The sequence below is a fragment of the Carassius gibelio genome, chromosome B25, assembly GCF_023724105.1.
Source record: "Carassius gibelio isolate Cgi1373 ecotype wild population from Czech Republic chromosome B25, carGib1.2-hapl.c, whole genome shotgun sequence".
NCBI lineage: Eukaryota > Metazoa > Chordata > Actinopteri > Cypriniformes > Cyprinidae > Carassius > Carassius gibelio.
The window spans coordinates 6,658,315-6,685,632 of record NC_068420.1 but is presented as its reverse complement, the minus strand read 5'-3'; the positions used below and the strand labels follow the sequence as shown (position 1 = coordinate 6,685,632).

Below are 27,318 nucleotides of genomic sequence, written 5' to 3'. Positions count from 1 at the left end.
GCTTCTTCAGTGTGACATCTTATACAGGTACATCTGTTCTGAACACTATACTCAAATGACAAAGTATGGGTTCCCTCTGAACTCAAACTTTTCTCAAACGATTGACTCTTACCTTTGTTCTGAATTCTAGAATACACAATCAATAGTCTAGATTCACTCTGAACCCTACAATTTCTCAAATGACTGACTCTACAACTGAGTCTAACCTCAACAATTTCTCAGACAAAACACTTAAATACATGATTAATCCTACAAAAAAACTACAAAAGTATCAGGCAATTGGCTCTTGATTAGTTTTGAACTCAAATGATCGAGTATAAATTTCCTTTAGAACTCTAGAATTCTCAAGACAGTCGTCTCTATATTCTAAAATCTAAATTCAATAAATTAAATTATGCTCTAATTAAAACACAATAATTCTCAGACATTTAACTTAAGGTTAATTTTGAACTCTAGAGTTCACAGACATATACTGTTTGGAGTATTGGATGAACCCACATTCAAACACACACACACACACACACACACACACACACACACACACACACAAACACACACACTCACACCCAGAAATGGCTTTTCTGAGTTTCAGATCGCCTGTGAACACTAAAAAACCCTTAAATTCACCCCATCTGAATGATTTATAAGGCCAGCAAATATTTTATCACAAATCCAGCGATTCTGAGGGCTTGCGAGTTGTGCTCAGCAGCAGATGGCATGAGCTGCTGAAGGTTTTTTATCATGAATATAAAGAATAAAAATGCTTGTGGAAGGACTTTAACTCCACTCACCAGCAGAACGTGCTAAAAGTGCAGTGAAGCGGCTTTCTCCTCTTACCTTCAGTCGAATGAGCAGTTAGAATGAAACGACTCATCAGGCTAATCGAGAATGAAAGAGAAAATTTTTTCACCACGAGCCCATGCAATTGGTAGCTATGCAGACTTAAAAAATTATAAAGACTAAAATTACGCATCACCTGTTATGCACTCCATGACTGTCGTTTAATTGTAGTTGAGGTCAGACCAACAGGAATCTCATAACTCATATGATCATGATATGATTTGAATCTGTGTTTGAGCAGAAGCTCAGGAGTCAATCCTCGCTGTTTGAATAGCCTTATCAATGCCCTGGAAGTGAAGACAGAGGATTGTGGGCTGTAAAGGGCCAGCAGCGCTGACAGCGGGCAAATAACAGCTCAGTCCAGCCATCACCCCCTGAGATAAGAGCTGCCATTCAAAGAGACTGACACACCAAAGACTGTGAATTCAGCCATTCTAGCACCCTCGAATGTACAAAAGACTTCATTTATCATTCTTAACACTCTTAACATCCTCAGACCGGTGGATCAGGATGTTCCTGGAGGACGTCCCTCTAAGAACCACCTAATGAAAGTATGTCACTTAATTCATTATATTTCTGTAATCATTAAATAAATTATATAGTAATAATAAGGGATGCACAATATTGTATTTTTGCCGATATCCGATATGCCGATATTTTTAAATTCATTATAGCCCATAGCTTATGCAGATATCGATATATTTCCTTTTGTTTGGAAACAAATCTCTCCAGTGAAGAAATTCTAAGCAAATTATTTTTCATTTTGGTTAGTTTTTAAACAAAACTCATTTGTTAGAATTAAATAAACAATAATGAAGTTCTTTTATAATGACAGTACACTGAACATTTGAAAAGAACTATAAATAAACTATATTCGGACACTGCATTTTTTTTCTCTCTTAGAAAGATGCAGTGGTAACCTTAAACATTTTATTTTAAGATCTAACATTTGTAAATGTCTAAAGCAAAAGATTTCTAAATATACTGAATTTTTTTTAGAGATAATTCATTCAATAATTTCATAATTTGCTTAAATAAACACATTAATGAATAAATCATATATATATAAATAATTCAAGTGATTTTTTTTATGTAAGCTACAGCTTTTGACCTTTAAATCAAAATAAACTCATGATTTTATTGCCTGAATTACTGCTTTATTTAATCAGAGACACAGTCTAAAAATGTGTATTTTGCTTTCATTTTATTAGAAGTAGGCCAACAGTGCCCTCTAAGAAATTAAAACTCCTTACAGAACGGGCATTAGGACACGGGGGAGGCTTCCGCTGCTGTATGTGCTATTATCGTTTACTCTATCATACACCAAACGTGTCATTTTGTACATGCATTCTCAGTTTAAACGCAGTGAATCTCACCATCATTCAGGCAAAAATTTGCTTCAACAATGAGACACACTGCTGATGTGATCTTATGGCTAGCATTAATCTATTTCTCTTATCTGAAAGAGATATCACATAATTTTTCATATCGTGCAGATGGCGATATTTAGATTTAATGCCATTATCGGCCGATTCCGATGTTATTCCAATAATATTGTATAAAATAATAAAGAATATAATCTGTTATTATATATCTGTTATATTTTTAATTGATAAGTGGACTGTGCACAATGCTTTTGTGTGTTTGTAATGGTAAATATAAGTGTTTTAAAAACTGTAATTCAGAGCAGAGTTTGATTTGAGACTCTTGTTTTATGCTCGATGGCTGTTAGCTGGAAAACACCTCTAAAATGCTTTTTAAATATACTTCATGAACAAGTACCAGCCACACACCATGTTTTTCAAGCACGCATAAAAATGAAGGGCTGAAGAGCTGAGAGAACAGCTGGGAAATGTAATTTTTTCACCTGAATGTCCTTCAGAACTGCGGCTTTCAACACTACCGCAGCAGGAATGCGATTGCAGAGTCTGCGTCAAATCAGAACATCCATTCATCACAAGCCGCGATGCTGAACACACCGCTCTGCTCTCAAAGTCCAGAAAGACACAGAACAACTCCACAAACACTCACAAGAGAAGCGAAAGCATATTTAGATGAGTAATTGTGCTTATTACTGTACAAACAAATTCATGTGAACCAAAATGTTGTTTCAAACCTGCAATATAAAAGACGAAAGAGGGATATTTAAACACTTTTTAACCACCAAACTGTTTCACCACCAATTTATACAACTTTTATTATCACTGACATATTATATTTATTAAAGAGTACTAAATAAATCTCAAGACTTCTGAAGTAATATGCTTTAAGTCATAATTCGTGAAAAACCCTGATATCTGCCATGGCTCTTCATGAGAGAAGTAGATTCAGAATTCAATTAATTCAGAATCATGATTCAGAAAATAGCATGAATTTTTAGTTCACAAATTGGATCTTGTGTTTAATTTGCTGATTCAGTGATTCATTCACTGACTCAAAGTATTTAGTTCTTGAGTTCAACTTATTGAATCAATGATTCACTCATTGGTTGACTGAATCAAAGTAATCGGTTCTTAAGTTCAACTTACTGACTCAATTCACTCACAGGTAATCAGCTCTTTAGTTCAACGTATTGACTCAATGATTCACTCATTGGATCACTGAGTCAAAGTAATCAGATCTTGAGTTCAACTTAATGAATCAATGATTCACTCATTGATTAACTAAATCAAAGTAATAGATTCTTGAGTTCAAATTACTGACTCATTGATTCACTCATTGTTTGATCGAATAACATTAATCTGTTCCCAAGTTCAATTTACTGACTCACTGATTCATTTATTGGTTGACTGAATCAAAGTTATTTGTTCTTGAGTTCAACTCACTGACTTAATGATTCCCTCATTGCTTCAGTGATCAGTGAATAAATGATGGTCTGTCGTCACACAAATCTATCGTATGACTTCAGAAGACTTACAATAAACTTATTTGGATAACTTTCATAGTGCTTAATGGTGTTATTTATTGGTTTCTCTGTACATATTCTCCAAATTTTCCTTTTGTTACATGGAAAAAACGAACAGCACACAGGTTTTTAAACAACATGAGGATAAGTAAATAACAAGACAATTCTCATTTCATTTGTTTGAACTCGTTCTGTCACCTTAGGCACTCAGTAAACATGAAAATCAATGGAATTGCCAACCGCAGCACAAACTATTGAGTGAATTGAACAAACAACAATGTTCAGGTGGCGTTTCACTATCTGCCTCAAAACAACTAGATGTTGGTCTGTTGTCACACTCACAGATGAAGAATGGATGCCTAAATGGTTGCCTCTGACATAATAAATATCGTAACGCAACATAAAATATTTTCAACGCAGTATCTTAGAAATGTGGTGGCTTGTCATTTTTAAGCACTGCCGGGATACAAAGTAAAATTTATTTTAGCCTTTTGAGCATCAATAACACTGAACAAGATGTTATCTGTAATGAATTCCCCTGATGGAACATTATCTTCCTTAATTACAGCAAACAGAACCTGTTCGTCAACAGAGCGGCATTTTTTCCTTGTGCCACAACGGAAATTAGCAGCGGATTTCCTACAATAGAGCTCTATTTATGGACTAAACATAATTTTTGCCCTCAAAATGATTCGTCCCAGTCAACCCAATGGAGGTCAAATATGTATCAAGTGCGTTCTTGTACAATAATCACATCCATCAGTCATTTTCTGGCCTCTAAATGTAGTGGGTGTGGATCTAAATCAAGTCCCCGAGCCGTAGAAAGCTCTCAGGACCAAACGCCACAGATCCTGGTCATTTCCATAAGCCTGATATCCAAAAATAGACATTAAAAGCCAAGGTCAGTTATACTAATAGATCAGCGACTGATGGAGGAACACTGCTTTAGGAAGACTATCAGAGTATGTGTCCTGTGCACATGTTTTCTCTTTCAAAATGCACAGCAGTTTTTGTTTATTCTGATCAGCAAATCCCAGTATATCAGACAGCGGAGTGTAATCTGCGCATCATGAAGTCAGCAGTCGTGTTTGACCTTCATACACACTCTGAGCATCAATTATCCAGGCTGCTATTGATTTTTCTGCTGCGCGGCTCTGCTCTCTAATGCTGTCAGGAGCGTCTGAAGAAATCATCTGTGCAGCTCAGCAAACCGCCTCAGTTCTGCACTAAATTATCAGAAAACCAACAGAACTACACCTTATCATACTTAGACTGAGCACATTTCATTAAATGATTAGAAACCCTCCAGATTTCAACAGTATTAGACTTGAAATATAATCAATAAATATGATTAAAATTCTTAGAAATCATAGAACTCAACAAAAACATGTTAACGGATGATAATTAAAACCTATTTAAACAGAATTTAACATGCAATATAATCAACCAAGTATAAATATAATTGGAATTCTTAGAAAATCACATAGAATTAAATTGACTTAAATGCACATAACTGATCAAACTGAATGGAAATGATTATAAACCCTGCAGGTGTCAGGAGAAATTGACTTTAAATGTAATCTATAATTAAAATTCTCACAAAAATGGATTTACTGTAATCATACTTAACTGATCATAATCAAATTTGTTATGAAACTATAGATTTAAACAGAATTACTGTATACTTGAAATATAATCACTCAAGTATATAAATAATAATAATTCTTAAAAAACACAGAAATGAACAAACTGACTTGAACTATATTTGACTGGACATATTTTAAATAAACTCTTCGGAACTGAACAGAAAAATATGACCTGATCGATCATATATAATAAAAGTTATTGTAAACTTAGGATTAGACTTTAAATATAAATATAAAATTACTATTTCTGATTTTAAAAATGACATTTCTGAAATATACAGAACTCAACATAATAGACTTAATCATACTTAATTGATCGGATGTGAGTAAAATGACATGAAATTGAAAGATTTTGTAGGGGAATTTACAGTTAAAACCCAAGGACCAGATATGTCGCAATGAAGACCAGGACTCAGAGATGAGTTCAATTAATAATAATAATTTTACTTGAAGAAAATAGTTTGCAATTTCATCAGCAGAAGTCAGCTTCAAAACTCTCGAAGGAGTTCGCAGGCCGCCCCCAGTACAATACAAAATCAAGCACAGTTATACCCTGACAGAGGATACTAATTGCGTCAATACATGAGTCAACAAAATTCTGATTGGTTCCAAAACCTAGATAAACTCTCCAAAGACGTAGATCTGATACGCTGGACACTGGCAGTTGATTGTTTGTCCTGGGACTGTCTGAGCTTCTCCCTGTACAGACAGATACTAACACACATACACAGAGAACTTATCTAAAATTCAAGGCTTTCTAGCACTGGCAAGTGTCTTATCATTACGGTTGGATACACACACATAATATGTGGACATTAATCTTGAGGAAAAGAAATACAGCACACATAAGGTTACACATTTCACTCTTGCTATAACTTGATTAATAGTCAAACAAGAAATCATGTAATAATATAATATAATATCAGTATGAAGCAGACATGGGGACTTGGTCCCATCTCTGGTATGAAGGATATGGCAACTCGGCATCCACTCCTTCAGTCCCCCGTTTTAGATCAATGTGGGGTCTAATACCCCACATCTGGTCTAATAAATGCGGTCAGGTGTAGTTGTGATGCATGCTAAGAATGCAGACTGTTGGTCAACTTAAACATGTGCATACTTAAAATCTCTGGTACTGGCTGACATTTCTAGTAATAAACACATTATTTTGTACAAAATACTTCCCATATACATTCTTATTTCCCATATACATTAATCTACTTACTTAATCCCACAATATTGGCACTTGCACTAGTCTTTCTTCACATAATGTCTTTTCCAGTGAATCATTCTGTGTGTCCCTCTACCTGGAAAAGTGTCCTCACTTTCATCAACATATCTTTGTAAATACCTCTCTTCCTACTACAGCTACTTCACACTTACCCTCTAAAACCAAACATTTATCCAACAGCCTTAAGACTAAATTTGCATATTCATTAACCAGATTTAACAAATCATTAAAGAAAAACGCATACACTATAACCAATTCAAAAAAAAATTTAACCCTTAAGAAGGATATTTGTCTTATTTGTTTTCTTTTAACATGTCTTATACAACTATGATGAATTTTAGTTAATTTGGTCATATAGTAAAATAAACTCATTACAGTAAACGTATATATATTATTCTCTGGAAGCCGGGCTAAATGAATAACCACTGTTATTGCATTCCTGACATATGTCAGACCCTCAGTCACCTCACAGATACCAAATACAGACATTGCTTATAACCTAAATCCCAGTAAAGATACCCTTATTTTATGAAAATCTATCATTTTCCCGATCAATGGTACAATTATAGAGATTGAATATCCATTTTACCCTTTCATTCCAAACTTGGTGTTAAAAACACAAAAATAAACAAACCAAAAATAAGTAAGATCAATATTGAGCCATCTTTAAAAATAAAAATAATCATAATCATTATTTCCTCGAAAACCTAGAGCAGTTCCTAGTTTATTACTTAATAGCCCTTTTATTAAGCTTTACTTTGACCACAAATCCAGTTGCAGTCATCATAGTTCACATGCTGTTTAAACATACATGAACCATTAACCTTGTCATTGTTAACACATTTGGTTAAAATTACATTTTAAGTATCGAAGTGTCTAACTTTTAAAATACAACTAACCTATCCACTTATTGTCATGCATGTATTTATTTTATACCATGACATTACTGTTAACCATACTCATTGCCTTATTATTACCTTTTTTTTTAAATGCAAATCTTGTCAATTATCATACCATATTACTGTACTCAGACTATATTAGCGACACATTCAGAAGCAAATCCTCAATACTTAGTATAAAGTCAATTTAGTTCTCACTGTTTTGTCAGTGATAAATGCTTACAGGTCAGCTACGTGATCAATGTCTTAAAAACCCTCGTTCATGTTTGTCATTTGGCAGTGATATTAATTTACTCAAAATTATTATAAACTAAAAAAAGAGCAGACAGATTTCCCAATATTATTACTAAATGAACAATACTATTACTTAGTTCTAAACAGCCAAATATTTATTAAAGAGACATCCTCAGTTTCTGTAAATCTGTATTGAAACAGTATACATTATCAAAAAGACCTGTCAGTGTTCACAATATTAATTTGACTTGACAAGTGTTCATAAGCAGCTCCATAGAGCCTATTACAATTGTGTTGTTTAAACAAAATTTATTATTATAATTTTTTTTTTGCTGTGCTATTTCAATTAATTCAAACCTCTTGTTATGGATTTGCTCCATTAAGGGGCTATCCACACGTTTTTGTTCAACTTATCTCTGTTCTACATAAACCACTACATAAAGCTTTTGAGTTTTTCCAAAATGCCACTGCCAATTTGTGTGCCTTCAGTTGTTTTTTTCACTAACCCAGAATTCTGTTCAGTATTCCTTATCAGGACTTTCAACAATTATATAGCACTCAGTTATTTCGGGGATTATTTTTAACAAATCGGCACATACATTTATAAATGTTTATTTCTCTGGTTCTGTCTTTGTTTAAAGCCAATACATTTTTTAGTTTTAACTTTCCAACCAGAATCAAAGCTCAGACTGACCATTCTTTCAATGAATTCAGAGAATATTTTTAAAGTCAGAGCTTCAGAGCCAAACTGTTTACAGCATTTGCTCTCTTCTGTTTCATTATTTCTATCAGGGCTTACCAGGTTACCTAATTTGTCAGTCATATTTCTATCATAAACCAAAAACATATTGAGGCGGCGATCTTACCAACAGCACTTGACTTCTGCGTGATGAAACTGCAAAGTATATTCCAGAATTTCCATATACTGGTCCAATCCAATCAGGGTCATGAAAACTACATTTTAGCTCTTTTGGGGTTGTTCCTGAGGCATCCCAGATCAATCAATACTTTCCCTTTGCATATATCCCTATATTTTTTATAGGTGCACATATGAATTATCACTATTTATTTTTAAACACTAATTTTGGATACTCTGTTCCCTAACCACTGACCTGGCCTATTTCTAAGCTCGGGGCGCCCCCGTCTGTAATGGTGGGTGATCGAGAGTTGGAAGAGCGAGATACGACTAGAACCCCCGTCTAGCGTCTTACATTCTTCTCGGGATTTCCCATACCCCTACTTTGGCTTCCCTGGCCGTAAATGCACTGCCCTTTATGGCCTCTCGTGCTTTTCGGCTTTCTGTGCTTGACCCAGCACTGCCTATTTACGGCTCTATGTGTCCCTTGTCCCTCGGTGCTTGACCCAGCACTGCCCTTTACGGGTTCACATGCCTGTTAAGAATGCGTTTTTGTCCCCCCCTGGACTGTGCACACCTAGAAACAAATTTTTACGTCTCTCTCTAAGACCTATAGGTGTGCACCTGTTCCCTCTGTAACTGTACACATCTCTAAATATCTTATATCAAGACCTACCGATGTGTACTTGTACCCCTTATACTCACAAGGTTACTTATTTACAGGTATATTGTGACACCAATTTACCTTACTCCACCCTGGAGCTGGTGTCTACCCCCTCACGTCTGAGTGAGTCTATCGTTCCTCCTTCTCTCGACCCCCTCCACTTACAGACAGTTCCTAACCAATAATATTAAATCTAAAATCTTTCCTACCTTGGTTTGATGATTGATCAGGGATGTCACCAAAGAACTATTGCCCGCCGATCCTCCACCATTAACTGTAGGGGAATTTACAGTTAAAACCCAAGGACCAGATATGTCGCAATGAAGACCAGGACTCAGAGATGAGTTCAATTAATAATAATAATTTTACTTGAAGAAAATAGTTTGCAATTTCATCAGCAGAAGTCAGCTTCAAAACTCTCGAAGGAGTTCGCAGGCCGCCCCCAGTACAATACAAAATCAAGCACAGTTATACCCTGACAGAGGATACTAATTGCGTCAATACATGAGTCAACAAAATTCTGATTGGTTCCAAAACCTAGATAAACTCTCCAAAGACGTAGATCTGATACGCTGGACACTGGCAGTTGATTGTTTGTCCTGGGACTGTCTGAGCTTCTCCCTGTACAGACAGATACTAACACACATACACAGAGAACTTATCTAAAATTCAAGGCTTTCTAGCACTGGCAAGTGTCTTATCATTACGGTTGGATACACACACATAATATGTGGACATTAATCTTGAGGAAAAGAAATACAGCACACATAAGGTTACACATTTCACTCTTGCTATAACTTGATTAATAGTCAAACAAGAAATCATGTAATAATATAATATAATATCAGTATGAAGCAGACATGGGGACTTGGTCCCATCTCTGGTATGAAGGATATGGCAACTCGGCATCCACTCCTTCAATTTCTACAGAATTACACTTTAAATATAATTAAGTACAATTATAATTATTTGGAAAATAGTTATAATTCAACCAAAAGTGGACTTAATCATCCTTAATTGATCATATTTGAATAAAAAATATTACAAAAACTGCCTGTTTCAACAGAATAAGAGTTTAAATATAATTAATTAAGAATGCATACAGTATAATTCTTGGAAAATATACAGAAATCAACAGAAATTGATAGGCTATTGACCATATGTAATGAAAATAACTATAAAATTAACACTATAATAACTGATCATATTTATAAAATAAAGTAAGATTTCAACAAAATTTGTAAATGTAGTCAAGTAAAATTTAACATCGAACATATACTGATTTATTGATAAAAATTATTACAAAGTCTGAAGAATTTACTATTATAGATGACTGATCTTATTTCAATCAAACTATATAAAAAAAAATTATTGATTAAAATGTGATAAAATTGGGCCATGAATTAAATTATCATCATTTCAATTTAAATGCTATTATTATAAACTGGTATCACATCTACAAAATTTAACAGAATTGGTTTAAAATGATCTAATTTATCTCTTGTTGTTCTTGCATGTGTTTGGATCTTCACTGAGCAGCACAAAACCTTCCTTGGTTCTACATCAACATGAAAGCAACCCATTTTACTTCAGTAATCTGGCATGAAAAAGGATTTTCAATGAAAAAATACACGAAGAAGAACTTGATTTTATCAATCTGGAACTGACTACATTGTAAAAAAAAAAAAAAAAAATAAAAGGTGTTGCATACCAGCATGAAGTCAGGTGATTGAACGCGAGGGGCTGAAAAGCAAGAAGGATTTGTGACATCATCCGAAAAGGAAATCCGTTTCAGAGGATGAGCAAGTTATTACATTCTGATGAAAAACATTACAAAGATAAACATTCTCTTATTTGGAAAAACACGCACTGACGGGTCGCACACAATGACACAGAGAACGTATGTTACAAAAGTAAACGGGGTCAGTTTTGATTTGTTGCCGCTGACATATAATTTTCTGTCACCAACATACTTCTTTTATTCCATTGTTGGGTTTTGAATGGGTTAAGAAGACAGAATGTTTACCCAGCAGCCAGCGAAGCCCATAAAAATCACTTTATATTCCTTAGAGCTCATTGTTTTGAAGGTAAACACGCTGTTGTCTTACACTCTGATATTTACGCTCCAGAGGTTTATATTTATCTCAATATTATCTCAATCTTTCTCGCTGCATGGAAGCCACCATTTTAAAGCAGAGCCTCATATATGACTCCATAGACACATGTAAGCAAGAAATGTCTCCTGTCTAAAAAGTCTTCTGTTTGTGGTGCAAACTGCTCGGCTGTCAGGTGAACATCTCAGACGCCGTATGAAGACAGCTGAAAAACACTTCCCACATCAGAAGAACCGAATCTCTGGTCTCAGGACAGTTTCCTTTGATGTCACTAGCCTCAGTTAAAGTACAATGACAAAGTGCTATGACAGCGTCAGTTGTAATACTATAGTACTTGGGTGTGTATCATAGTATTTACATATCATGCATAAGTACAGTAATTCAAAGACTACCATTGTATTTCCAATGTTAAGACATAATGCTTGTAGTAAAAGTGATTTTTTTTTTTTTTGTCAATGAGCATGTGTGTGTTTTTGTGTATACTTCCTGAAGCATTTTCATAAGTGCACCGTGAGATTTTGCAGCCAATAGACTGGCCTCCGTCTCTCTGCTGTTGCTGTGGAAACCAGGCGAGAACAGGAGGGGGGACATGGGAAAGGATCACTAAATGATCCGCTGCTCAGATCGGAATTAAACTCTCGCTGCACATTAAGGGCGCCGTGGATCAGAGAGAGAAATAAGAAAGAAACAAGCATGCACATATTGTATATGTATAGAAAAAGCACTTGTTTTCATTCATATTCGACTGTGATCAAATCTAACCACAGGCAAGACAAATCCTGATGGAGATGTCTTTAATATATCAATTGTTTCTCTTAGATGACTGATTAAATGGAGAATGGAGTTTCCTGCATGTTCTCCTACTGTTCTTGAATATCTCTTTCAGCTTTTCCAAGACACTACTGTCTACAATTGAATGTCAAAGATTTCAATATGAGCATTTGTCATGTAATCAAATCATTGGTGAATTATTAAAACAATTTGCCTTCTGAACCCCTTTGGCTTTGTTTTGTGCTATAACTTTCCTGAGCAATCAAAGTTGCAATTTTTGTCCGGCACACAAATATTATAGACTACCATTGAGATGTGGGTGTAAACTCTTTGGACTTGGTAACGCTGTAGAACACTTTAGCAACCGTATACAGTTTCAACACAATGACATGATAATAGTAACACACTAGCTTCCGCTTTCAGCACCTTAGCAACATCCATTTGGAATACTTTATCAATGGAATAGTAAATAGACTGCATTTATAGAGCGCTTTCAACAGACCCATGGCCATCCAAAGCGCTTTACAAGTTGCCTCACATTCACCCATTCACTCACTCATTCATACACCGACGGTGGTGGTGTCAGCCAACATCCACTCACAATACTTTATCAATGGAACGGTAACACCTTTGAAACCAGCCAGAACAACTAAGCAACCATATACAGTATCAGCGCAATGACATGATAATATAATAGTAGCAGCTTAGCAACCGCTTTGAGCATCTTAGCAACTCTATAACAACATCCACTCAGAATACTTTATCAATGGAAAAGAAACACCTTGGCAAGCAACCAGAACACCTTAGCGACTATATATGTATATATATATATGTAGTAGAACACTAAAAATGACTCAGTACACTTTATTAATAGAACAGTAACACCCTGGCAACCATCCAGATCCCCTTAGCAACCATACAGTATAGCCATACACTTAATGACTGTGGAATGTTTTAGCAGCAGGACAGCAGCACCCTAGCAACCACTCAGAACACCTTAGCAACTGTATAGCAGTGCACTAACAACCACTCAGAATACTTTAGCAACGGAACATTAAGACCCTAGTAACCACTCAGAATTTAGAACCAAGTTTTGGTCATCCAAATTTGAAAATTCTTTAAACATTTACATACCCTCATGTTTTTCCAAACACATAAGAAGAAGAATATGGGTACCAAACAGTAGCCGTTAGCAACTGACTTCCATTAATTTTATTCCATACTATGTAAGTCAATGCCTTGCAAACCAACTGTTTGGTCATCAACATTCTTCAAAATATTGTTTTGGTGTTCAACAGAAAAAAGCGACTCACTTAGGGTGAGTAAATGATGACAGAATTATTATTATTATTATTAATATTTGTGTACTACCCCTTAAAATAAATGTACCTGAACTTCTAATATGTTCTAAGCAAGGTTCTTCTGAAGCATCAGAGAACATCAGGGTGTGTCAGAAACTTTTGATCACTCACATGGACCGGAGTAACCAGCAAAACCACTCGGCTTCATGATGCGATGATGCACTTTACCAGATCCATCCGCTCTAATTTTATTGACACTCATGTGCTGGACAAACAGGATGTAGAAAAAAAAAATATAAACCCGGGGATGACTGCAGCAGATCAATTTAGAACAAGATCATTATCGCCGTATTCCACAACCTTGAGAGCCACAAGACCATGGCGCACTAAAGCAATCCTCGTAAACTGTTAATGCTTCCTACCTCTATAATACACAAACAGCTGAATGACATCAGAGATGAAGAAAAGGAAATAGGATGAGGATGAATGTGTGTATGTGTGTATCCTGTAGACATAAGTCTTCCAACTCTTTCCTGTGAGGTCATGCCTCAAACAGGCCAATTAAATGTGGTGCCCACACTCTTGAGCTTTGCTATTCAGATGGGTTCGGTATTAATCACTAAGCTAACAAATCTACTCCTACCCTTTCTGCTCCGACGCCCCCTCTTAAAGACACACCGCACCAACAGCAGCTCCACATCTTCGCTCCTTTAATCAAACCAATCAGCACTAATGATATCAGTTGTTGACAGTGCTTCCGGCACCAGAACTTCACCTTTACACGTTATAATTAATAAAAGTCCCAACATTACGGAGAAAGCAAGAAAACCTGTTAAATCCTCTCAGAGATGATATAAACATGCGAAGACTGTTGACAAATAAGAAGTAATTATTTGTTAATTATTTAAAGTATAGTGTTAATATCATCAAATGCTTTTATTGACAGAGGGTTTTTGATTTTTCAAGGTTAAAGAAGACATGATGGATTTCAAAAATTTCAAATTAAAAAATACTATTGTACTATTGAGACAAGAAAATACAGCTTAAGACACACACACACACACACACACACACACACACACACATATACTAATATATATACATATATTAATTTATTTAATAAAATAAATTATTTAGAATGAATTTAAATGCAAAGACACAGGAATTTTAAGGAAAATTAAACCATTTAATCAGGCTTAAATTAACGAAAATGACAAGATGAAATATTGACTGAATTTAAAAAGGTGAAATAATTTAACACAAAATTTTAACACTACAAAACAACATGAAAACATGTAAAACTCTGAAGATGCTAAACCCTAAACCCTGCAGAGTACTTAATTTTAAACCTTCAATCCTCATTTATAAACTCCAGTATAATCTACAACTGAAACTTCAATATAAATCTTTTTAAGATTTAAAACTAATTCTAAGACTTAACTCTAAAAGCCTATAACCAAAGACTCAATCTAACCATAAACCTTTAATCTATAACTCTAAAACTTAAAATAGAATTCTAAAACTGCAGTATTGTTGGCTCGTGTACGAGGTACTGTATTGCTCGCAATGTTCTTTATTTCTCACTTTACAAAATGACTAAATTTAAACCCTACTACCTAAAGAATAATTCACACACTAAACCCTTAATATTTAACTCTGAACCCTAAACTCTAACAAAAACAACCAAAACCCTTAAAACTAAATTAATATTCTAATTCTATGCCTAAACTACGTCATAAAATGAATCCATAAATCTTTAAGGCCAAAGCCTAAAAATAATATACCTTTGACAAAAACCAAACTTTAAATATCATTTTAAAAATCCTAAACACAACATATATATCCTAAAACTTGAACAAACACTTAAAACTCAATATAACGTCTTAACTTTACCTCAATCCTAAATTTCTAAATGGTAAAACTGTGGTAGTGTTGGCTCTCTTATGAGAGATGGCTTGCAATAAAAAGCATCTAATCAATAAATGTAAAACCTAAACTATAAATCCTACAACCTTCACTCTGAATACTGAATCTAAATCCCAAACCCGTAATATTTAACTTTAATCTCTAAATTCCAATAGCAACCTAAACCACATAAACTCAATTGACATCTAATACTAAACTAAGTTATAAACAAAATTTAACACCAAACTCTAAACCCCAAAGAATAAAAAAACTGTCAGACTGAAGCCAAACCCTGAAGTCCTAAACACATTTAAATTTCAAAACTTCAATATAAACCCTTAAAACTAATTTAAAGTCTTGTCTCTAAATCGCAATCCTAAACCTTTAACCACAAAATCTACAATCTAAACAGTAAAGACTAAATGTAACACTAAACCCTAAAACCAGTCCTAATATTTTGGCGCTGTTGGCTCTTCTGAGAGAGATTGTTTGCGATGTTGGTCATTTATAAGTCACTTTCGACAAAAGAACAAAAAGATTCAATCAAAACCCCAAACACTTACTACCTTACTTTAAACCAAAAACTCCATCAGTAACAACCTAAACCCTTAAAACTACATTTAAATCCTAAAACTTGAACATAAACCCTTAAAACAAAAACTAATTTAGTGTGTAAATTACAAAACATAAACACTAAACTCCAAAGCTAAAAAAACAAACAAAACAAAACAAAACATACTAATTAAATCCAAATTCCAAAGCCTTTACCCTATACTTCAAAGACTCCCCAAAAATCAACCCTTAAAACAAAAAAAACAACCCTAAAACAAAAGCTAATTAAATGTTTAAATTCCAAAGCCTTAACCCTAAACTCCAAAGCAAAGCAAAAAAAAAAAAAAAAAAAAAAAAAAAAAAATAAGAAAACATAACAACACTTAAATCTAAAAATAAGTAATTGTCTTCGTTCCAAAGCCTAAATCCTAAGCCCCAAAGTAAAAAAACAAAAACAAAAAGTATTCAGACTAAATACAAATATTAAGCCTTAAACACATTTAAAACCTAAATCGTGAACATAAACCCTTAAAACAACAACGAAACAAATGACTCAATGTTTTAACCTTATAGTTTAACCCTAAACCTTTAACCTAAAGTCTACAATCCAAGACTACACCTAACCCTTTTTGACCATTGCTGTTTCTAAGTCACGTAAAACCATTTACCAAATGACTACATTTAAAACTTAAACTATAAAGTCTATAACCGTGAAGACTAAATCTAATCATAAACCCTTAGCTCTTTAACCCTAAAGTACCAAGTCTAAAGCCTCTAAACACCTTAAATCCACAGTGTGGTTCTTACAGTCCAACAGATCAGAGACGCTACAGACAGGCAAGAAGCCGATGACATTGAGACCTCCGTCAGACGTGGTGGACGTGATCCCTCAGAATGAAACATAGGCTCATTACGGGCCGTCGGCGGGGTCTGAAGAAAGACATTCACAGGCCATCATCTGAATGTTTCAGTGGCGTCTCGCTCCCCCCTCCAGTTCCATTGCATCATTTGATCTGTCATGACACTCAGTGATCCCTCTGGGCCGTGTGCGATGGCACATCATGGTGATACACACCCGCTGGAACCCCCTGAGTGGAGGGCCGGGCTGCTGCGGGAACTGTCTAGATTAATATTTGATGGCCTGGTGTGTCCCCTGACAGCTTTCTGACTTTAATTAAGAGCCAGGATGGTCACTAATCTCTGTTTACGCAACGCAGAGTCAACCTGAAGAGCACTGTCAACCTCCCAGCAGACCTTCAGAGCCAAACACACGCACCCAGATGAGACCAGAAGAGAAGAGCTGTGGCGACCGATGGTGAGAGAGAGGAGCAAAGGCAGATGCAGATCGAAGGAAATTAAAGTTTTGTACTTTTTGAAGGTGTTTATGAACTGTTGCTCCTTTCCAACGGCAGCTTTTCGGATGTGGAAGAAAACAGAGGAAATTAAATTTCTGGGAGAGATTATGAGAGATGCGTGCGATCTGTGACCGGTGACTTATCATATCGAACGATCACTGATTCTGCTTTAATAATGTAATAATATTAATTAGCGTTGGAGCTGCGTTCTTAAAAAGGCAACATGAAATGATTACCATCTAATAATTAGACTATGATATTATTAGCAAAAGTAATTTCAGACGTGGAGAAAGATACATAAAAACATTATTTTTCTTTAGAATAATGTACTGATGGATCGTGCACATAAGACCAGGCACATTTATTAAGACAGCAAATGTGAGATTTTTATATTAAGCTGCTTTTAATAATAATCTTTGTTTATTCCACTTATATTATACACTGTTCCAGTTCATTGTTTGAAGAAAACAAAAATGCAAGGCACTCAGTATTAACTTGAAGATTAAATATATATAATAAACAGATATTGATATTCAAAACAACAACTCTGTGACTTTGAATAAAATGATATAGAACTGGAAACTATATTTTAAACTAAATTCTCAAACCCTCAGAATAAAATACTTGTGCCTGGATAAAATTTAAAAGTGACTCTAACTGCCCATGAAGACTTTACATGTTTTAAGACTAACATACACTTTATGATTTTGCAATCCTAGATTAATTTGGGAAATATTAAGATAATAAGATTTATTTAAGAGTGTGACCTGCTCACCATTTTCCATCTTTATAATTGTAATTTCAGATGTAGATGTTCTGACTGAAATTTTGGGTCACAGTCCTGCAGTGTGTCTGTTGCTATGACAACCGTCTAATGAAAACCAATAGGAGCACAGGAATTAAAAACAGTAAAACATATTTATATTAGATATGATATGCTATGGAAGCTTGTTTCCACCACATGATAAATAAATCAATAAATAAATTATGCATTGTTATATCTCACAATCTGGCCTTGTTTTTTTTTGTAATCTCAAAATATCTCAGAATTACGAGATACAAAATTGCAATTACCTTTTTTATTTGCTGGTGGAAACTTAAAGTCAGAATTTTGAGATGGATATAATAAATGTTTACAAATATAGGTATTGCTTACAATGACAGTCTTGTTTCTCGCTTTTCAGAACGATGAGCTTTGCAAAAATCGACGTGTTTCAGAAAGGCGGGGCATAAATGAGCAACAATAATGTACATTATGTGGAGAAAAAATTGCATAAACACATTGCATTACACCAAATAATGTTCTTTTTAGCAACGTCATATGACCCCTTTAAAGCACGTTAGTGTTTATGTAAATATCTTTAAAAGGCTTCATTCTTTTACATGATGATCTTACTTTTATAATTACCTCAAGTTGGTTTCCTTGTTCACCCAACCGCGACAGACTCCAGATGCTATGGTTCTTATTTCCTTTTCTGTGTAGAACACTGGGTGATAAAAGATGCTACACAGTCTATCTTGGCCTTTCCCCAAAATCTCACTGCATAATGTGAAAAAGTGCACCAGGCTTAAGGGTTTCCTCTGTCATCCCCGTCGGGCTTCAGATATCCCATAATGTGCTACAGCTGTTTGGCGAAGCAGCCTGTAATGACACGAGGTGGCCGCTCGTTTCTGGTGTTAATGACGCGCATTCTGCTGTTTACAAGGTTCTGGCCCATTACCTCAAGAGATTCCTCTGAGCGGCTTTATTATTGTGCAGAAAAGCAACAATGACCTTTGGTTTTTTCTTCCGGAGAAGCCACCATCAAAGGTTCATGTGACCGAATAAACAGGGAAACCTCAGTGTAATTATTACAATCACCTTCAGTCAGACTCATAATGAAGTGTGACTAATTAGCTCCCAGACAGAGTTTGAACCGGTGTCTGTATTTGACACACTGACTCTGTCAAACATCACGACTGCTGCACTACAGCTTCGTCCGCAGATCCTCTGCGTTATCTCAGAGGGATGAACCGTATAACGTTAAAAGGGAGGTTTTCTACACTTTTGTTGAAGTACACAGATTACACTGGGTTTCCTCAACCAAAGTTTAGTTTTACATGACCATTTTCCATCTTCTCCATGACTCTCACAGTTAAACCGCGGGCTACTGTACCTTTAAGACATGCAAATGAAGACTGTAAGCACCATATATGTATACTGTTGTTCATCACAACAGACCAAATCCCTGAAAATTCAAGGTGATACTTGTTTTTTTTTGCGAAATTTACTGCCAATTTCTGAGGGCAATTTCTGAATAGATTCAAAGGAAATACAATTCTTTTTCTGTGTTAATGACCTCATGGTTGCAACATCCAATGAGTGTTCAGTGAGGGCGGAGTTTCGCAGAAACAATACTGAAAAAAAAAAAAAAAATCTGAAACAGACAGATTGGAAAAAGTATTGCATTTTTCGCTGGTTTAGGACAAGTTGTTAGTCCACCTATACTGTAATAATTTTTTTTAAAGTTATTATTGATTATTGGAGAAAGTTTTACAAGAAAGTACAACTTCAAAAGTCTTTATTTCAATGTTAAATTACATTTTTTTTTACTCTCTGTTTCTTCGTAATTAATTGTGAAATTCACTAGCAACTTCTGAGTGAGAATTGTTTCAAAGTCAGTCCAACACTACCATATTTATTAATTTATGCAGTGTGTTAATGACCTCATGGTTGGAATGTCCAATGAGATTTCAGTGAGGGCGGAGCTTCCCACAAACAACGCTACAAACTTATAGGAAAAATAATGCGGTTTAGGACACATCTAAATAAAAAAAAAAAAAAAAACATTTTTGAAGTTTACAAGAAAAAACAATTTAACTACTTCTAATTCAATGTGTTATTTATCACTTTTTTTGTTCACTGTTGAATGAACGATTTTATTTTAAATAAGCAATAACAACTTTATTTCTATTTAGTACGAAAGTGTATTATGCTATTAAAAAATAACAAAAACTTGTTTCAAATAGCAAACAATTTTATGGTGTATTCTTTACTAAAATAAAACGGTCAAAAATGGCCCAAAGACAACAGAACAGTTATGTAAGAACATCTAATGTTAAAACGCTTTGAACTCAATCGTGTGTGATTATTTGATGCTCGTGTAGTTTGGATATTTAAGCAGATTTTGCTGTGGGGATGTGTAATGAGTGAGGTCATACTGAGGTTGTTATGGATTATGTCACAGGCAGTTTATGGGGCTTTTTGCCCTTTTAGGTTACTATTAATATAAAAAAATTATAATAATGAAATGACTGCCGTGAACAGATGTCGGGATTTTAACCTGCGATGAGTTTCCCTATTTAATTAACACTGAGTTGGAAAATTGCTCTTGAACCGTGAGCTCAGTGGTGATTAATGAAGGGTGATTTTTTCCAGATGGAGGGTTTAGTTGAGACATAGATCAGTCTGAGAGGTGGTTTCTAACGTAACCCTGAATCAGTTGTACTCAGCAGATACTCACGCTGTAATGTTAGCATGGTAGAGTGCGGTTTGGCGCGAGTTAATAGACATTTACAGGAGGCTGCTTAAGCTCATTGCTCCTGGCTCCACACCAGATCAATGCACACACACCTGAGCAAAATACTGAATGGAAAACGGTTTACAAATGAATAATACTAACATCAGTTGGAATTATAAATGTCTTTAAGATACATACAAAATATGCTTATATTTGTCATCAACATTTCCTTTACTTGATATATTGATTGGAAAATTTGATTGTCCTTGCAATGCATTCTGCAACTTCTTATGATGATAACTAGAAAGCTACATATTGTTTTAAATATTTTAAATATAAAATATTTTAAGTTAAGACAAAAATCGAAACAATATTTATTTCATTTTATTTTATTTTCAAGTAACATTTTTAAAATGATTTTAACTATAATAACCATGCGATTTAAAAAAATGTAGAAAAGGGTAAAAAGAAATGATGCAGTAAAGAAAAGTATAGTTGCATTGTGAGATAAAAATTCATCATATATATATATATAATATATATATGATATCATATACTGTATAATGTATATGTAATAATAAGTCATGCATATAATAAGTATGTATAGTATATACTTACACTTTAATTTGAGCATTTATATTTATATGTAAGATCTACAATTAAAAAATCAAATTAAAACAGATGTTGAAAAAAATTATACAAATTATATAAAAGAAAATATAAAAATACTTAATTTTCCTTTTTTTCCTTTTGGAAGCCAGCTTCTACAGCTTTCAAACTAAGTTCTAACTTCTATAATTGAGGATGGGTTGATGGAAGAAATTTCTATTTAAAGCAAAAGATCTGCTAAAGTCATGACTTGACAGGACTGATCAAATGAATGGGTGATTTCAGCCACAGCATTTCCAACGAAAACTTCTTCACCTACCCTAATTGTGCAACTTAATATTCAAAGACTGCATCTAAAATCCACCTGGCTCCAAAATCTGAGCAGACCATTACGCTTCTAGAGGCCAATAATCTCAAAATGTAACAAAATGACCAGCATTACTGCCCCAAAGCTCATGCAACGCAATCAAAACCAGGCATTTTTATAAAACAGGATAACAGCCTTCATGTCAAGAGCGAGTCTGCCATGTTTAAAAATCGGCTCACTAGGATCTGGAGCAGCGTCTGTCTTTGCTCAGGCTGTTAATGAGCTGAATTCAATCACCTCTTTCTGATTGCAGGGGGCTGGAGGTGAGACAGAAAGCATTTCTTATTCCTACCAGAAACTCCACCACCATTTCATTACCGAAGCACTTCAAAAGCAATCAGCTCTGACGGCAGAGATTTCAAAGGTGCGTTCTGTAGAGCTTCATGCAAAACGCCGAGCGAAAAACAAAAAGACGTGAAAACAAAAGAAGAGCTGAACATGACGGCGCACTTCAATGGGTCAGGATAGAAACAACATTAAAATGTTAAAAACATGATTTTAAATGTTTCATACTTATGAGTGAATCAAGATATTTAATGGGAATGTTGGTTGGAGCTTGATTTTATCTAATGAGAATTGACTGGATGGTGAAAATGTACAAGGAATGAGGCCGAATCAATCAATTCAGATGGCATAGCAATTTATTACATTTTAATAAAAGATAACAACATTCATAAAAAAGTAAATAGGGTCCATCTTGATGTCATGTCGACTTTAACTATTCCCATTGCTTTGATAATCACTCCCTCGTTTATTTGTTTACTCATTTGTTTCTTTTAGTCATTTAATGACTGATTATGTTAAATTTGTCTGTCTCTTTCTCTCTCTCATTAGACCGAAATCCCATATTAATTCAGACAGAGAAAATGGAGCGGGAAAATTTTTTTAATCACCAAGGTAATTAAAATAATACAGTTCAAAAAGTGTGTGAGAGAGAGAAGACGAGATGACAAGATTGTGTTCATAGATTGTCATGTTTATATGATTTTCATGAATGCATTAATTTGAATAGTGTGCATTAGTAGTGAAATATAATTGTGAGGCAATTACGACGAATCAAATTGCTTTCGTTTCAGAGAAGAAGTCAATCATTAATGTGGTTTATGTGGGTGTTTGCGTCATAATGCTAAAAATAAAAAATATAATTTTCCTAAAAAGTACTTGAGTATTTTTGCCAGAATTTTCAGTGAATTTTTTTTAAACAAACAAATAATTAATTAATAAATATATAGAAAAATACTGCATATAATAATTATTATTATTTTGTTTTACTGAAAAACAATACAAATTACTCATTAAGTACTTATTTTTTTTATAATATTAATATTTAATTTGTTAAATGTATTAATTTAATTATAATTTAATGAATAAAACAAAATACTTTAATTTTTAATTAATATATTAATATTTTATATGTTAATATATTAATATTATTAATTGCATCAATTCATTAAGATACAAAGATACATTTACTATATAGCTAAATGCATCTCTTAAAAAGAGAGATAAAACAAAACAAAGATATATTGGCTATATTGAGACTTAAAAAAACTGTTAATCCAAAATGAATTATTTTATTGCACAAGTCAAATTTATCTCTTTTATAAAAATGTTATGGTACTTATGCATCCTTTTCGAAGCTCAAAAGCGCCAGTCAGTCTACATTTACATTTACATTTACATTCATTACATTGCATAGAAAACATTTATTTTTTCAACTTTTCCTTTAATATGCTATTTCTTTTATAAATGATTCTTATTTTAAGGATATTTTACTAGAAAGCAAGCTGAAGTTACTGATTAAGAAAATGCTTTTGGAGTCCATAATTTAATGACTCATCCTTGTTGAGCTCCATAAAGCCTTTTTTCGACTACACAATGTCCTCTGTCTCCTTTAAAAGCTTTTATTGTGACTGCTGTCATTGTCCTCTTCCGGCATGAATAACAGCAGTGCTCTGTTCGCACGCTTCTAGATTGGAGAATCGCCCGTTCACACACACACCGTTCTCACCCCAATTTAGCTGCAAATTAAATGTCAGAGACCGGCACGGAATTCTGATCAGGAAACGCTCAGATGAGAGCAATTTGTCTTTGATAAAAGGTGGCGGACTGACTTTTCCTTTATATTAAACGCATTTAAAGAACAGGTGTAAGAGATGGATTCTATCTGTCAAGGGTTTGATGGTTATCAACCCAAAGCAACACCATCCAGAACAATCAGATCTGCTGTGAGGAGAGCGCAGATCATCCAACATGACGCAGATGGATCTGGGAATATAAGGTCACGCTCTCTCCACGTCGCTCTGTCGGTCTCTTTTGCTCTTTGGTATGTGGAAATCCATGGTGATCTTCTGAGAGTGATGGTGTGAAGCTTGATGTGCGTCAAACATTCCTGAACGAAGCTGATTCCTAACAGGCTTCCACATCAATGCCCCACAGGAGGAAGGTCACGTGTGAGGCATTGTTGGTTGAGAAGTACCTTAACCATCTTCAACAATGAGATCCTGGAAAAATCCACTTCATGTTCCCTTGGGAAGCCGCCTTTCTTTGCCAACAGAAAGATTAGTCTTCCTCTATAAAGCTGCCAGAGGCTTTCTGTGGATTGCTGATGTCCACCTGGAGCTTCTTCAGTTCGTCAAGAGCAAGGCCTTCTGTGTGAACACATCCTCTGGGTAAATGAAAACCTCATCCATCTTTACAGAATGTGTGTGAAATGGACAATGAGAACATATTGGGGCAAGACTGTGAATTTTCATGGCTAAGAAATTCACACGATACTCCTTTTTGGCCACTTTTTTGGTGGAAAATGTAGAGAAATGGGATCAGGAAATGGAAATAGATCGATTCAAACTTGTTGGCCATATGTGAGCCAAGGCTCATCGTGTTGGAGCTGAAAATTGACCGATGACTGAGAAAGGTGTAGTATATGGTGGCTAGGGAACTGCCACTCCAACAGAAACAAGCTTTTATGCAAAGAAACAGTCAAGAGGAATTACGCGAATCACCAAAATACTCCTGAATTCAATATGCATGCAACAATTCCCAAACTAGTGGAAAATATCACTCCACCGCTGTAATCAAATTACCTGCTAAGGCGTTTTAAAATTCTGAAAAATGTCTTTAAAAAATTGAAAAATCATTACTGAGGCCATGACAAAAATTATTAAATAATTAAAATAACTTAGTTTAATTAGAATTGTTAAATAAATTAAATGTAAATAATTAAATTAAGTATTCAAATAAAAATACTTAAACTTTTTTTAAATAAAATATTAATATTAAAAGTCAGTAATTAAAAAACTAAAGAAAATAAGTAGAAAATAATAAATAAAATTTAATATACAAAATGTATTTTTAATAAAAATACATGAATTATGTTACTGTTTGTAATACAGTATATTAAAAAAGTTAATAATTTTTTTACAAAACAAGTAGGCAAATTACAAGCATAAAACCCCCCAAAAAATCATAATTTATAAATAAAATATAATTTAAATCAGTATCAAAGTAAATGATTAAATAAAAAATCCAATTACGAAAAAAAAATTATAATAATAAAAAGGGAAATATATATATATGAAAGTAAATAATAGATAGCATTTTTCATTAAGCATTAAAAAAGTAATTGAAAAAAAATCTGAAAATAAAAAAATGCTAAGGAATACAAATCAAATCTTTAAGTATTAAAAGTATAACATTGAAAATTATATTTACTGCATTATTGGTGATTTGTGAACGTTGAAATAATACTGTTAATTTGCCACTCAGACTCATGTTAGGTTGCTCCACGCAGAACCTGATGTGGGAAATAAAAACAAAAATAGACGAACGAATCGATGAACAGATGCTTCAGTGTATAATGAGTCTTTGCAGCACCATTAGCACCAACTAGCTGAACCTCCCCCAAAGTCATCAAACTCCAGCACCAAAAACTCTGCTGAGCTCACACACACACACACACACACACACACACACACACAAAAACAGGGAACGAGAGATCTCCCGATCTGTCTTACCTCCAGCCATTTCAATCACTAATACACTCCCAAAGAACTCTGGGTGTCCAGACGTATCAAGATTTCACTCAGGTAATATTTCATAAACGAATTATCTTCCCAGCAGCAGACGTGATTAGACAGAGCATCTAAGAGGACAGGAAGTGCTCCTGTTTCTGATCACATGACACTGGCCACAGTAACCGGTCATTATTCAATCAGAAGAAGACATGTGGTCAGTCGCTATATCCTCATCTAACATACGATATGCTATGAAAATGTCATGTTTTGGGCTTTAGCAAGGCATCTTATATCTACTAATAAGGCTCATTAATATTCAAAGGCCAGCTAAAATATCCCCAAAGTGCTTCTGCCGCACATTCATGTTTCTTTCATTCCCTCAGGACCTTTTTTTAGCTTCATATCTTGAGGGAAGAGAAGTGGAAACTGCTATTCCGCCCATGACGCCTAATCACATTTCCTTCTTATTGGTTTCAAAGCGCACCGAGAGAAATTAAGGCTGAAGTGACCGAATCTAATAAATATTGATGTTCATTACAGTCTCTCAGAGCATTCTCTACCTGCCTCTCTCTAGATGTGTCGGCTGTACCCACAATGCCCCTCCCTTCCCGCTCTTTAAATGATCCGCCTGTCCTGTGGAAACCAAAGAGGCAGAGAAACTGGCTGCCATCCGAACATACCAGCATTTCTCTGGACTAAATATAGACGCCGCACGCACTGATGTCTGAAATCTTAATGGATGTCTCATGCAAACGCGCTCCAGATAAAACCAAAGCTGTCTGATTTGATGCCAAGCCAGTGCGCACCTGCCCAAAAACGCAAACTGAGGGGGAAAAAACCCTCTGAGAAGAGTGCAAAAACACCTCTCTTACCGGATGTTTAGCTACAGTCGTCCTAACGTGTGTCTGTATCCACAGGGACGGAATTATATCCAGAATGCTCCAGACTCACAAAACGCACGCTTGATGAAGAGCTTGCAGACACATCCGTGATCCACCTGCTTCCAACACGCATGAACACACCAGCACTCTCCGAGCGCACCGACACACACTCAAGCAGAGGGCGTACCTACAGTCAGCCAACAGAGAGAGAGAGAGAGAGAGAGAGAGAGAGAGAGAGAGAGAGAGTGTTAGGACGGCACAAGGTGGAGGGAGGAAGTGGAGTGTGGGAAACCGAGAGAGAGAGAGAGACAAAGATGCACCAATCACATTTGTTCTCTTCATTGCCATCACAGTAGCTGTTTTCTGATGGAACAAACTGTCCCATGGGGAAGGAAAACTACAAATGAGATCTCTGGAATATCTCAGTGGTATCAAGAGAATGAATGGGGGAATCCTTATTCTCTTCATCAGTATTGTTTATATTGTTTCCCATTGAATACATCAAGAACAAGATGATTTTGTTAGATTTATGCTTTTGTTTGAAGGTTGACTTTATCTGTTTCAAATCTGCAGAGCAACTAGAGGTGCAGCGCGCTGGACGTTTTCTTTTAGACGTTACATCAGTGCGATTCAATACCACAGTCTATTCTAGAATATACTTCTTATTATTAA

General features: G+C 34.9%; 1 protein-coding gene across 2 annotated transcripts in view; it reads right to left on the bottom strand.

Annotated features, from left to right (window-relative positions):
- The window catches only part of LOC128014592 (leucine-rich repeat and immunoglobulin-like domain-containing nogo receptor-interacting protein 1), an 83,636-nt gene extending 56,767 nt beyond the window's left edge, over positions 1–26,869 (bottom strand). Inside the window, exon 1 of one of the 2 annotated variants that reach the window (XM_052598273.1) lies at positions 26,638–26,869. The gene's annotated coding sequence lies outside the window, so the exon portion shown is untranslated. Of the gene's footprint in view, positions 1–2,707; positions 2,918–26,637 lie in introns of those variants that run through there. The other variant, XM_052598274.1, reaches the window with a different exon arrangement.
- Between the last annotated feature and the right edge of the window lie 449 nt (positions 26,870–27,318).